Source organism: Callorhinus ursinus, unplaced genomic scaffold (assembly GCF_003265705.2).
Source record: "Callorhinus ursinus isolate GAN/ISIS: 27379988/994484 unplaced genomic scaffold, GSC_fseal_2.0 scaffold24, whole genome shotgun sequence".
In the NCBI taxonomy this organism is placed as follows: Eukaryota; Metazoa; Chordata; class Mammalia; order Carnivora; family Otariidae; genus Callorhinus; species Callorhinus ursinus.
Genome location: NW_027397086.1, coordinates 21,319,470 through 21,332,870, shown reverse-complemented (window position 1 = coordinate 21,332,870; position 13,401 = coordinate 21,319,470).

Below are 13,401 nucleotides of genomic sequence, written 5' to 3'. Positions count from 1 at the left end.
AGCTTGTCAGACGTACACACAGCTTTTTCCCACTTCAGGGTCTTTGGGCATGTTATTCTCTTTACCTAGAACACTCGTCCTCTAGTTCTTTGCCAGTCGGTTTCCTACATAAATGTCCGCATCTCAGACAGTCCTTCTTTGGCCACTAAAATAGGTTGAATAGTGACCCCCCCCACCTTCAAAAAATATGTCCATGTGCCAACATCTGAAAATTGTGGAGGTGATCCTGTTTGGAGAAAGGGTCTTTGCAGGTGTAATTAAGTTCAGGGTCTTGAGACGACATCATCCGGTATTTAGGGTCGGCCCTAAATCCAATGACAGGTGTCCTTAGTCCTTATAAGAAGAAGAGAGAATGTGGAGACCGGCAGAGAGAAGAAGCCAGTGTGAAGATGAAGGCAGAGACTGGAGTTGTGCAGGTCCGTGCAAAGGAACGCTGACAGCCACCAGAAGCAGGACGAGGCAAGGAATGAGTCCCACCTGGAGCCTTCAGACCGTGCGGCCCGCTGACACCTGCCCGTCAGAAGTCTGGCCGCAGAACTCGGAATAGAACTCTGGTCTTTTGAAGCCACTGAGTATGTGGTCATTTGCGCCAGCAGCCCCACCTGTGGAATAAGTAAGTTCTGACTTTTCTGGCTTCATGTCACTCCCCATGTCCCTCCACACTTCATGGCTGTCACGCTCCTCTCCCCACTGCCCCCTCCCTCCTCAGTTCCTTTACACATGCAGCTCCCTCTGCCCAGAGGCCACCAGCCCCTTCCCTACCTGGCAGACTCTAACTAGTTCTTCCAGACCAATGCCAGAGCCTTCTAGGAGAAGCATGGCCGAGTGTCCGTCCCCATGGCCCATCGTTCCCATCTCTGCTCATGCGGTGTCTCAGTACGTGGCTGACTTCCCAATAGGCTCTGAGCTCTTTGGGAGGCCAGGACCAGCCTCATTCCTGTCTGTAACCGGGCACCCGGCACTGGGCCTCGCACTGACAGGGCACTCCCCACAAGGGCAGTAAATACTGACTCTTTGCAGAAAATGGCTATCATCTTCCACTTTTTAAAATAGGCCTTTTTTTCCCTTTAGAACAGTTTAGGTTTACAGGACAATTAAGAAGATTGTATGGAGTTTCCATATACCTTGCACCCAGGCTCTCCCATTATTCACGTCTCACGCCGGTAGGGTACATAGGCTACAGTGAATGAGCCAATATTGGTGCACTATTATTAACTACAGTCCATGTTTTATTCAGATATCCTCGGTTTTTACCTTGTTTGTGGTTTTCATGGTTCCCAGATCCCATCCAGAATACCGCATTACATTTGGTGGTCATGTCTCCTTAGGCTCCTTCTGGGTGTGACAATCTTGACAGTGCTGAGGGGTACTGGTCAGGTATTTTATAGGCTCTCCCCCTCTCGTAATGTAATGTCTTTCTCACGAGTAGACCGGGGTGATGGGTTTGTAAGAGGAAGCTCTCATGGATGTAAAGTGTCACATCATATCATCACGTCATATCAAGTGTACATCTATCAACATGATTTAGGACCATTGATACTGACCTTGATCACCTCACCAAGGTAGTATCTGTCAGGTTCTTCCACTGCAAAGCTATTTTTTCCCCCTTTTTCATACTCTGTACCCTGGAAGGAAATCACTATCAGCCGCTACAATTTGTTCTTAAGCCGTCATTATGCTTTGATTTACTAAGTGGTGCTCTAGAAACATCCACCATTGATTAATTGTCCCAACACTCTAAATGGGAAACTGAGGGTCGGAGGGGTTAAATTATATTTCCAAGGTCATAGAGACAGTAGGAATGGAGACGAATTCAGTTAGATTGGACTCCAAATGCCCTTTCTATACCGCTTCCCCAGAGTACTAATTAGCTAAATCCTTAACATGGACTTCCAAGTGTCCCAGGTCTTGCTTTGCTGAGAGTGAAATGGAAACCTGTATCGGGAGCAATAATTTACCATCTATATTGCCTTTGGAAGCATCTTAACATGCAGATTTATTCCATGTACCAACATAAATCTCTTTATGCACCCCCAATACCATGAGCAAGAGTCATCAACTCACGTCAGCTCTGCCTGGAACACTGAGGGCATGTGGGACAGTAGCTCTGGCAATCTGGCTCAGGTATACTGCACATTCAGAGCTGAAAGGCATGGGAGGACAGAAAGTGCTTTAGGATTGTTGTCAAGGCTATAGGGAAGATATGCAGGATAACATCCCAGAATATCAGTGTTTAAGGGACTTGGAGGTCCAGAGAATGGTAGTGACCACCACAGGCTCACTGTTCAGGGAGATATTGGCAGAGCTGGAACCAGAAACGTCTTTAGTTCGGCTCAGGACTCTTTTTATTTGAGAGAAGTGGCCTCCAAGAAGCGAAGTCATGGTTGATCATTGTTCACACTCAGCAGGTTCCATTGGTAAGAAGAGGGTCTAAGAAATGGGTTTTCCATGACTGGTGAGCTGTTGTCTTCATAGCACTCTGGTACCATTTGGGGGGCCATGTTGGGACATATAACCAATCCCTTACGAGCCTCATGTACCCTTCATGAGTAAATCCTTAGCCTCTAGCTTAACCAGGACTAAAAGGTGAAGGGCCTATAATAGAGCTTATAAAAAGATTGGAAACACTAAAGAGAGAGGGGGACTCTCAATGATCTAAGATCTATTTTATCATCCCTTCTGACTGGGCAAACATCTTGCTTTTCCCTGAGGCCATTTCCAGAGCTTGGATGCAGAGCAGTGACAGGATTGCAGGACCACTGATCTATATGACCATGAAGAAAAACCAGGTAACATAGGTTGGATCCTTTTACTTTTGTAGGGTTTGTGGGATTACAACATCAAGGGACATCTAAAACTGTTCAGAATAAATTCCTTTTAAGATATTTATATAATAATAACCTCCAAAGTATCAAATATGTGTAGAGAAATCTCTCTCCTATATTATCTCCTGTGTGTTTTCCAGTGAATTTGACAAGATTGTCTTCATTTTACAGAGGAATAAATGAAAGCTTAAGGAAGTTAAGTCTCTTATTTGAGGCTATGGAGCTAAAACTGGATTCAAGATTTCAATCCTGATCTTTTGACAATCTGATGGTGATCATCTTGGTTTCTTGTTTCTGTTTGTAACACACACCTATTGATTCTAAATATCCCATGATGTATTCTAAATCCAGATATTCTAATCAGTAACAACTGAAGAGGCAGTTTCAGGAGATGGATAACATATTTTATTTCCACAAATTGAAAAATAAAAGGGGAGTGGGGAGCTGAGGGATTTGGGGGTGGATCTTAAGGGGTCTTGTTGCTCCAGGGAATGCTAAAGATGCCAAATGCACCAGGGAACTGGCTGAGGAGGAAGCAGAGAAGAATATGGTATCAGTCAAGCTACCAAAGGAGCTGAAGTGAGTTTTAAGATGGGGGATGAAGTAGGGAGGGGGTCTGATTCATTCCTACGAGACTGACACGTATAGATCTCAGACTAGTGCTAGTTAAAAGAAGAAAGAAAGAAAGAAAGAAAAAAAGAAAGAAAGAAAAGAAGGAAAGAAGAAAAAAAAGGAACAAAGAAAAAGAAATAAAGACAATTAAAGAGATAGGTTGAAGCAATCACCGGTTTACCTTCTTGGGACTTTCCTTTCTGGGACGTATTTCAAACAAAGTTTTTTTCAAGTATAAATATAGGGGCCAATTATGCAGAAGGAATCTCTGGCAGTAACAATGATAGAGAGACACAGCGCTCAGTGGGGCCGAGAGTGGGTGGGGAACTTCTTTTGATAATGGATCAAATGGATACAGAAGAAAGACAATGACACTGTGACAGTCAAGTTTTGGAGACAATGACTGAACAAGTGATGTCTTGAAGAGAAAACTCGTAAGACTATAGATATAGATAGAGGTAATACAAAAAAATGCAAATAATTGTTTAAAAGTCTAAATTCCAAGCAACGATCTAACTTCAAAGTGAGAAACCAAGAACTGGGAGGATCGGACAAGGGGTTTGCAGGAAGAGGCCTTTTCTTCCCCCTCCTGGGAAGTTGCGGGACAGGCACTGAGTCCAGGAAGGCTACCCTCAGAAAATGCTCCATGCTCACGAAAGGGAAGGTGTTGAATCTGAGGAAAATGAGGGCGGATTCAGAGATGACAAGCAAATTCCATCAGCCAGTAAATGAAGCCATTCACACTCCCTTTTTCAAGATTTGTTCTTGTTTAAAAGAAATGAAAAGAGCTCTCCTAATATACTGTTTCTGGTTACGGACATGACAGCAGAGGCTGCCTGCCTGCCCCACTCTGATCCTCTCTCTAGGGTCCGGGAGTCAGGGATGAGGGGGTATGGAGGGGAAGGGGCCGAGGTTCCTTGGAGAGCACTGATGGAGAAACACTGGTAAGGAAAACTGACTTACAATGTGCTGGACACCGCGCACCATATTTTCACATGGATCATTTCATTCCCTCCAGACCACTGCCCTTTGACATGGCCGCGTATATTTTCCCCATTTTGGTATTGAAGAAACTGATTAAGTAATTCATCCAAGATCGTACCACTCATTAGTGATGGGGCGAGGATTCGACTCCCGGTTCTATGTTCATAACTATTTTGGTAATTGCAACCCTCTAGCCTTCCCTGAGCATCAGCACAGTATTGACTGAGGTCAGTGAAGTATGCCTCACTTTGGAAATAAAAATCACTCAGACAAGAGATACCTGAAAAAAGCTGGAGAATAAAATGCCTAGCACATTGCTGTGCTTATGGTAGGTTTAAATCACTGCTGCCTTGGGGCACCTGGGTGGCACAGTCGGTTGAGCATCTGACTCTTGGTTTCAGCTCAGGTCATGAGCTCAGGGTCATGAGATCGCACTCTGTGCCCAGTGCAGAGTCTGCTTAAGACTCTCTCTCTCTCTCTGCCCCTCCTCCCATGTCCACACACACACACACACACACACACACACACACACACACACACTCTCTCTCTCTCTCTCTCTCTCTCTCAAAATAAATAAATAAATCTTTAAATCAACGCTTCCCCTCCCATTGCCTTCATCCCATACACAGTGCCCTAATATTACCACTCCCTTTGACAAATGGAGGGGTAGACTTAATGGATGTTGTTTTGTAAGGTTCCCTTACTGTGGATAGAGGCCAGCATTCCAGTGTCCATTATACAGACAAACAAGGAGAGCTGTCAGTGACAGGGGTCCTGGCCTGATGGATGTGACCTCAGGTCCGTGGTGGGGTACAAGCCCAGGCCACCTGCATGCTTCCTTCTTGTTCTGTGTCAGTTGGTCTTTGCTGCCCAAAGAAACTTCCATAGATATGTGATTTAATAGGTGGACTAGTAATTTTACCTCCAGGACGAGTTGCTTTACTGCATAATTCTCATACATACAGGATTACTTATGAGTAAGACTGAAGCACTTATGGGACTCTAGACTTCAATGTACAGAATATATATATGATAAATCAAATGAAAAAGGAACTGGCAGTAAAAATGGATAGGGGAGGTAAGCAGCTGGTAGAGCAGAAGTGAAGGTGTTTGCTGGTGCTTTACATATCGTAGGTTATGAAAAAGGATGAAGAAGTTATGAAAAAGAACCACAAGAAAGAGTAGCAAATTATAAATATTCACCATCCTACTCTCGTTCCCTCTTCCTCAGCCCATTAAAGGCAATTCTTTCCCAACTCACTTCCCCTTTTCCACTTATATCAGGCAGGAAAGCGTTCAGCTTCAGGAAACTGAGACTTTGAAACAGAGCGGTGTAAACACTCAGAGGGTGATTTTCTCACATATGTTAAGTCTGGCTTCTGGGATTGGCTCAGTGTTTCATCAATGTCAAGACCAGGGGTCATGCAATTCCTTCAGCCTTTAATTCATTCAGAGCACCTCATTGTCAAAAAAAAAAAAAAAAAAAAGGCTGCCACAGCTCTGGGTATCACAGTTTTTTCAAGACAGGGAGAAGGGGAGGGGATAACGTAGACCACATATACCCCTTTTATCGGAAATTCTAGTATTTCCCCACAAGCTAAAAGAAGTATGAACAGAGATTGACTTATAATATGATCCACTGTGACACCATTTATGGAATCAAGTAACTGGAAACAAATTTTATGTCCAAAGAGAAAGGGACTGCTTAGGCATATATTGTTACATCTTTACAATAGAAAATTAGGCAGACAATACAATATTTTTAAAGATATTAGAGATATCTTTAAGATATTGGAAAATGCTCTTAAAATTTTTAAGTGAAAAAGGCAGAATACAAACTATATGGTTTCAATTATAATATTTAAAAATAGGTGTACAGAAAGAAGATTGAAAGGGACTATTCCAGGATTATCAGCGTTTTTCCTTTTCTTTCTTACTCTATACTCTGCCTCTTCCACATCTTCTCCAATGACCTCCACTTTGTCCACTCCTTGATTCCCACTTCTCTCCTGCCAATAAACACTCACTCCCATGTCTAGTTCTCAACCCCTGACCTATGCAGAGAACTTCATATTGTCAACTACAAGGGTGACGCAGATCATGTCCCAGGTTTTGCCTGCTGTATAGGAGTAATTATTTAATAGACAGTTAAACCTTTTCCTTTATGGAAGTCTCCAGTGTGGATGGTAAATTATATGTTCTCTTTGATTTTGAGGGATGAATAGGGACTCTGAGTGAGGCCAGGGATAGGAATGGACCCATCAAGTCCCTCCAATTTGCTAAGGTTCCAATTTGCCAATATGGCACTAGGTGCCATGGGACATTCAACAAAGCAAAGAGTCTCAGAGGGATGGAGATACAGATTCAAATTTGAGCTCCAGCTCTGACAAGCTGCATGCATAACCTCTGGATCTCCAAACTTTGGTGTCCTTTCCTACAAACCGAGCACTGTAATGCCCATTTCACTCAGCCATGGCCTGGAGGAAGTGAGAGAACCCACGCAAAGTGCCAGAGGGTCTGGCCTCCTGTCTGGCAGGCAGAAGCCAGCTACCACCCCCCCTCCTCTCATAACCACTCTGAGGTCAGGAACCTCAAATTAATCCCAGGGATCCCCTAGGCTCTCCTTGGTGCAGAAACGGTGAGGAGGTATCCTAGAATCAATGTCAGGATGATTCAGAGAAGCGGAGTGGTGAAGGGCATAATCATATCTGATTTATATGCATGAACATGCAGGGAAGAATGTGGGGGGGGTTAGTGACAGGCATTAAAAGGCTTTAAAAAACATGGCTGTCACTTCCATCAGTCAGCAGTTCCCCAGCTATGTGGGATATCTGCTAGGGGCTTCTGATAATGCTCGTGATGTCTATTTGAGACTGTCCTTTGGGAAAGGCCTAGGGGGAATTTAGAGGGGTCACTGAGAAGCCCTGTGTAAAGGATACCCCATCGCAAACCTGTGAGGAGCAAAGAGCCTGTATTGACTCATCCTGGGTCCAGCCTTTGGACCTGAAACCCTGGTATCCATTTCCCTGGGAAAGAATTAAATAATTTTTGAGCAATAATGCAAAGAGAACAGCATTGTACCCAACTTCTGACATCTTCCCCTTGATTGTAGTGAGTCAAGAGTCTTAGAAGCCAGATTTTGTTGAGAAGAGAACCAAAAAGACTTCAAGATCCCCGAAGCTCCCTTATTCATCAAGAGCCACTTCTAGTGTGTTACCCTGAGCAACTTGGAAGATGAGGTGGGATGGGTTCCTGGAAACAAAGAAAAAGAAGAAATGATTCCATTGGAGGGTTCATGGGATAGAGGTAAGAACAGGATCTCCAACTCAGTGTTCTTACTACCAGCACCATTTGCGGGAGTCAACACTGGTGGGGGGGGGAATATTATTTCAGTATGAGAGAGTCAGAAGATTGCCTTGCTTCCTTAATAATAACGGGAACAGCACTGATAATAACATTAGCAGCAATGAGAAGAGCTTACACTATGGGCACGTTATTGGGCCAGGTGGTGGTCTAAGTCCATTCCACACATGATCCACTGAACTCTTACAGCAACCTTCTGGGGCAGGTACTAGTACTAGCCCCGTTTCAGAGAGGAGGAAATGAACATAGAGAGAATTTGAGATACATTTTCCAAGGCCATTGGCTAGAAAGTGACCAAGCTTGGTTTCAAGCACAGAAAGAATGATCCAGAGTTCATACTCTAAACCTCAAGCCACCACCGCTTCCTGGTCATGACATGAGATTATACTCTTCTGAGGCTTATTATGAGCCAAATTCTGTTTCATGTTTATTACAAATATTATCTCATGTGGTGCTCAAAAACCCTACGACATAGGTGCCATTGTCATCCCACTTCACATGTGGAACAGAAACAGAGGGAAGCTTTAAAACTTTCACAAAATCATATTAGCCAGCAAGTGCCACAGAAGGATTTGAACCCAGACTGTCTGGATCTGAATCCCTGCTGATGTGGCAGAGCCTCAGGATTCTGCAGGGCCTCAGGATTTTGTGGACATCGGGAAGACACTGAGCCCTAATGAAAAAGAGAAGGGCACTCGGAGCCCATCAGCCCCAGCAGGAAGCAGCTCTGGGAAAGACTTGGTCCTCTGGTTCGATGATAGCACTTATCCACACCTCCCTGCTCTTCTCTATCACCGTCAAGGCTCCCCTGGACTAATGAAGGGTAGAGCGAAGCTCCTGCCACTCCCCCCACCCCCCCGCCTTCGCTCTCCATCATTAAAACTCAGCTGGAGTATTGGCTCTCCTTCTATTCTCTATCCTCATCAAGGTTCAGCAGAATTAACAGGAAAGTCTCCCAAATGACGGGTCTCTGGTCCCTCACATGTCACTTGAAACACGAATCTGACCCGCATATTTCTCAGGTGACAAACCTCCTTCAGCGGTCTGCACTTTCTATAGCAGCACTGCCCAATGGAACTTTCTGTGGTGACGGAAATGGGCTATATCTGCCCTGGCCAATATAATGGCCACTAGACCTTTGTGACTATTGAGCACTTGAAATATTCCCTCTGCCACCAAGGAACTGGATTTTTAATTTTAGTTAGTATAAATTTATTTAAATAGCCTCATGTGGCTAGTAGCGACCATATGGGACAACGTAGGTGAGAGGAGGAAACCCCACATCCTCAGATGGACCCTTTCTGACCTGGGCACTGTCCAATCATTTAGCCTTGAGTGTTTTGACCCTCACCCCCTCCCCCACCGTCCTTCAGCTATAGCTACTTGCAGTGTCCCGATCCAGTGAGTCTGGAAGGCCCTTCGTGCTTTCCCTCCGCCATCAGTCCCCACGTGGGCTCCAAGCCCCACCTCAAATGCTCTGCCACCAGACAGCCTGTCCCAGCATCCCCCGCCAGAGCTGGCTCTCTTCCCGTCATGTGTCCCCAAAGCTTACGCAACACTTCGCCCTCTTTCTTCCGACACTGAGCCCGCTGCCTCTTTCCCCACCGGCTTCTCCCCTGGCTGGTCAGTCCTGGAGCACCTGGGACCATGAGGCATTTACCTCTACATCAGCGTGTCCTAGCCAGGGCAGGGGCTCATGCACTGAATGTCAATTAAATCACCGAAATGAGTTTTTGGGGCGGTGGAGGTCTTCCATTGATCAGACCTGATCCACAGGGACAGCGGCCCCTGAAATTCTCAGATGTGTTAGAACTGGGGTGTAAGCCAGGGCGTGATGTCAGCAAACAGGAGGGAGGGGACGAGACGTTATCTTCTGGCATGCTCTTCTAAGTTCTAGCTAGACTGCTCCCCTGAAAACCACCCATCGCCCCGGTCCCTGGCCTCTCCACCACACATCTGGCCACCTTCTCTCCCCTCCCTGCCACAACATGTCCTTGCTCTGCTGGCCTCTGCCAGACTTTAGACTTGGTCCCACCCCCTCGTACCTCCAGTGGAATTGGATGCCGTTGGTCTTGGCAATGACCTGGAGGCTATAGTTGTTTCTCTACCAGCACTAATTAGTTACTGAACAAACAGCAAGAGAGCCTCAGGATAGGCCCGCACGCAGAACTTTCAGACTGGGTGGAAAATGTCAAGATGTAATGAAACTTCTGCGCTGAATCACGTCTGGAGAATGAAATGCTAGAGGGAGCCAAGACCTGAAACACATGAGAAAAATAGGAGAATGGGGCACAGTTCTGGGAGTTTCAGCGCCTCTGCAACATGGTTGGGGCGGGGGGAGACATCCGTGTGGCCGGGCAAGAGCCAGGACGCCGCTTTGCGAAGCCTTGCCTTGCTCTGTGTTCTGCTGCACGAACCCGTGGTGCTGACTGAAGTTCTGTGTCTTAGGCTGGTTCAAAAGAGGTAAAAGGGTTGAAGATTCCTTTAAAATGTGGAACACCTAACATGGGGCAGGAAGTTATAGCCATATGGGCTGCCTGGTGTCAGGGCTCATCTCAAACACTCACTTATCATCAGAGGAACTGCAGCCCAGACAGGGGAGGTGACTTTACTCAGTGCACAGAGCATGTCAGTAGCAAGGGGTTCTGGGCCTCGGATCCAGGTTCCTTGGCTCCTAGGCAAGCGCTCTTTCTGCTGAAGCTCAACAGAGGGATGTGGGTTCGGGAAACACAAGCTGACTTTCTTTTAAATTGTCTCCCCTTCCATCCTCACAAATGTCCCCAGCAGAGAGGAGAGCCAAACCGTTTGCTCTCAGCTCTGATGTTGCCACACCTTCTTGGGGGGGGAGGGGGGACTGGGACGAGCTCAGAAGCTCCAGGCCAATGACCTTGGGTCAAGTCCAGGTTCTTCCACTTGTTTGCTCCTGCTTGGGTACATGATTTCACTTTCTGGACTTCAGCTTTTCACCTGTGAAGTGGGGTGGTACGCCTTAGCTCACGGACCGTTCCTGGCGAGTAAATGAGATAATGGATATGAAGGTACCTAATTCAACAGCTCTGTTTATCAAACAGAGCAGCTGCCCTGTGCCTCCCCTGGGGATTCAGGGGTGGGAAATGGGTGCCCAGGAGGTAGCAGGCATCCGTCCCGGCCAGCTGGTGGAGGCGGGGTGGGGGTGGGGATGCCGGCGAAGGTGTCCCATGGGCCACAGACTCTCAAACCTGAGGAGTTGTCCCCCAGCCCCCGTGCACCCCGTGCAGCCCCACTTTCCTGCTGGCTCTGCGGCACCCCCTCCCCATCTTCCCAAGCATCTGGAGCAGCTGACTCAAGCACCAATGAGATAATGTTTTTATTTGCTCTGTTTGTTTTTTGTTTATAAAGCTGGGCTCCTGGGAGAAGCCAGATCCAAAGGCAGGTCTGAGAAGTGAAGGTCAGCCCTGAGGCTGACCACAGGACCACAGGGCCCAGGCCCAGCTGGGGAAAACACCAGGCCACCACACCTAGTGGGCCCTGCCCTTGCTCTGTGACAGCACTTCTCCTCTGTGCCCAACCCCGGGCAGGAGGCTGTGGAAGGGGGAAGCAGAGCCAGGAGGACCCTGTCCCGGAGACCCTCAAGGGCTCACGACAGAGGCTGGGAGACTCGTGCCTCACACAATATGATCAAGCTATGATGACAACAAAAGCTCATTGGCTCATCTGAGGATTAAATTAGTTGTAGCAGGTCCTTGAAAAAAGTTAACAATTATTCTTACAACAACTTTAGAGCTTTAGGAGCAGCAAGGAGGCTCCTAGGTTCATCTTGGGGGTGGGACGGTGTGGTGGGAAGGGCGATGTCTGATTGAGACCAGGGGGCCTTCTTCCTCTAGGCCGGTGTGGATCCTCATCACATAAACAAGTCCTTTCCTCTATCTGCTGTGTGCTGGGATTCCTGCTTAGGCTCTGCTTCGAGGAGATCCCAGAGACATGTAAGACTCGATCCCTGCCCCCCAAAAGCGCTTAGGTCTGGTGAGAAAGAGGACACATGAATAATCACATGACTGTGTGAACTCTGCAGGAGCACTCTCCAGCATCACAAGCTCCTGAACCTGCCAGAGCCTCGGTTTCCCCAGCTGGACCTATATCCTTGGTATCATAATCATCCTTATCCTAGAGGGCTTTCGTGAGGATGAAATAAAACAGTCTATGCAAAGTGGTTAGTAGCCCAGTATAAAGAACAGAATGAGGTGAAGCCGCTCTGTTGAAGAACAGCTAGGGAGCCGTCAGAGCCTGGGTCACCGCCTGAGAAAGCAGAGCTTGACATGAGGGTTTGTGGGCAGGTAATTGTTTTTTTAGATATAATCTCAGGGGACACTAGTTGGGGGGCTGGGAAGCAGGGGCACGAGGAAGAAAGGCCAATGCAAGGGTGCTCTATCTAGCCAATCATCACTAGGGGCAGTGGGGGCTGGAATCTGCTGGGGCCCTCCTAGGAGCATATAGGAAGTGCTTCATAATCGTCTGAGGACGAAAATGGGGTCACTAATCCACCTGCTTTCCTCCCACATTGGTTAAGGACTGATCCGTGGGATGTTAACTCCCATGCATTTCCAGATTTGCCCAAGCATAAGTGCTGAGCAGGTACCCATGGACGCTCTACCTCATGACGTTTGAGAAACCCTAGGGTGGCAAGCAAGCGAGGAAGTGGTACAGCTGGGGGACAGCACCTCAGACCCCACCAGCAATGGCTGCAGTGCAAGCTGGGTTGCAAGGGTATGAGGTGGGACACAAGCAGGAGGGAGGAGAAAGTCAGCACATAATGGGTATGCACACGATTTTAATCCCATGTTCCAACTGAGGGAAGATCCAGGAAGAAACCTGGTTTCAGGCCTAGGTCTCACCTCTGCACTGAGACTTTGGGCAAGTTGGTTTACTTCTCTGTGGACCAGTTTCATCTTGGACGGAGCAAGGAGAGAACTGGGGCTTAAGAGAGGAAAATGGCATTGGATATTCTAAAGGCTGTACACAGGCAAAGCTTTTTGTTTGTTGGCTTGTTTCAGTAAGGGATGCTGGCCCGAAGCCTCCAAGAGTCCATTGGCTCAGGCTAGGATGAGAAAGCTGATGGCAAAGCTCTCGTGGTAAAGATACGAGGTGAGTGAGAGCAGAGCAAAGTATGAGGTGCTGGACAGCTTTGGACCATTATGCCCATGGGTTTAGTGTGTGTGCCCACATGGCCCGTGTTGGTGCCACAGGTTTGGGCGGCAGGGTTCGAGGAGAACCTTGCAGAGTAACTGTGCTTATTGTTATGTTGTAGTTTCCGAATGCAGATTGGCATAGAAAAGCATTCAGAACATACTGAGATCAACAGGGCAGATTCAAGCCAAAGGGCAGTCTGCCATTCTCACATTGTAGGTCACCTGGAAATTCCAAAGGGCTCCAGATGATCTTAATTTCTTATCTGCACTCAACTTCTCGGAGTCCCGATTTTCTCAACAGTAAATGGAGACCAAATAGCAACTGGCTCCCAAGTGGTTGTATGAGGATGACACAGTGTGGACAATGTGTGGCTGGAAGGCACCCATCCTGGCGTCAGCCCCCTGGCAACTGCGAAATGAGCCGCGGTGGTGCTGGTGACGGTAATGACATT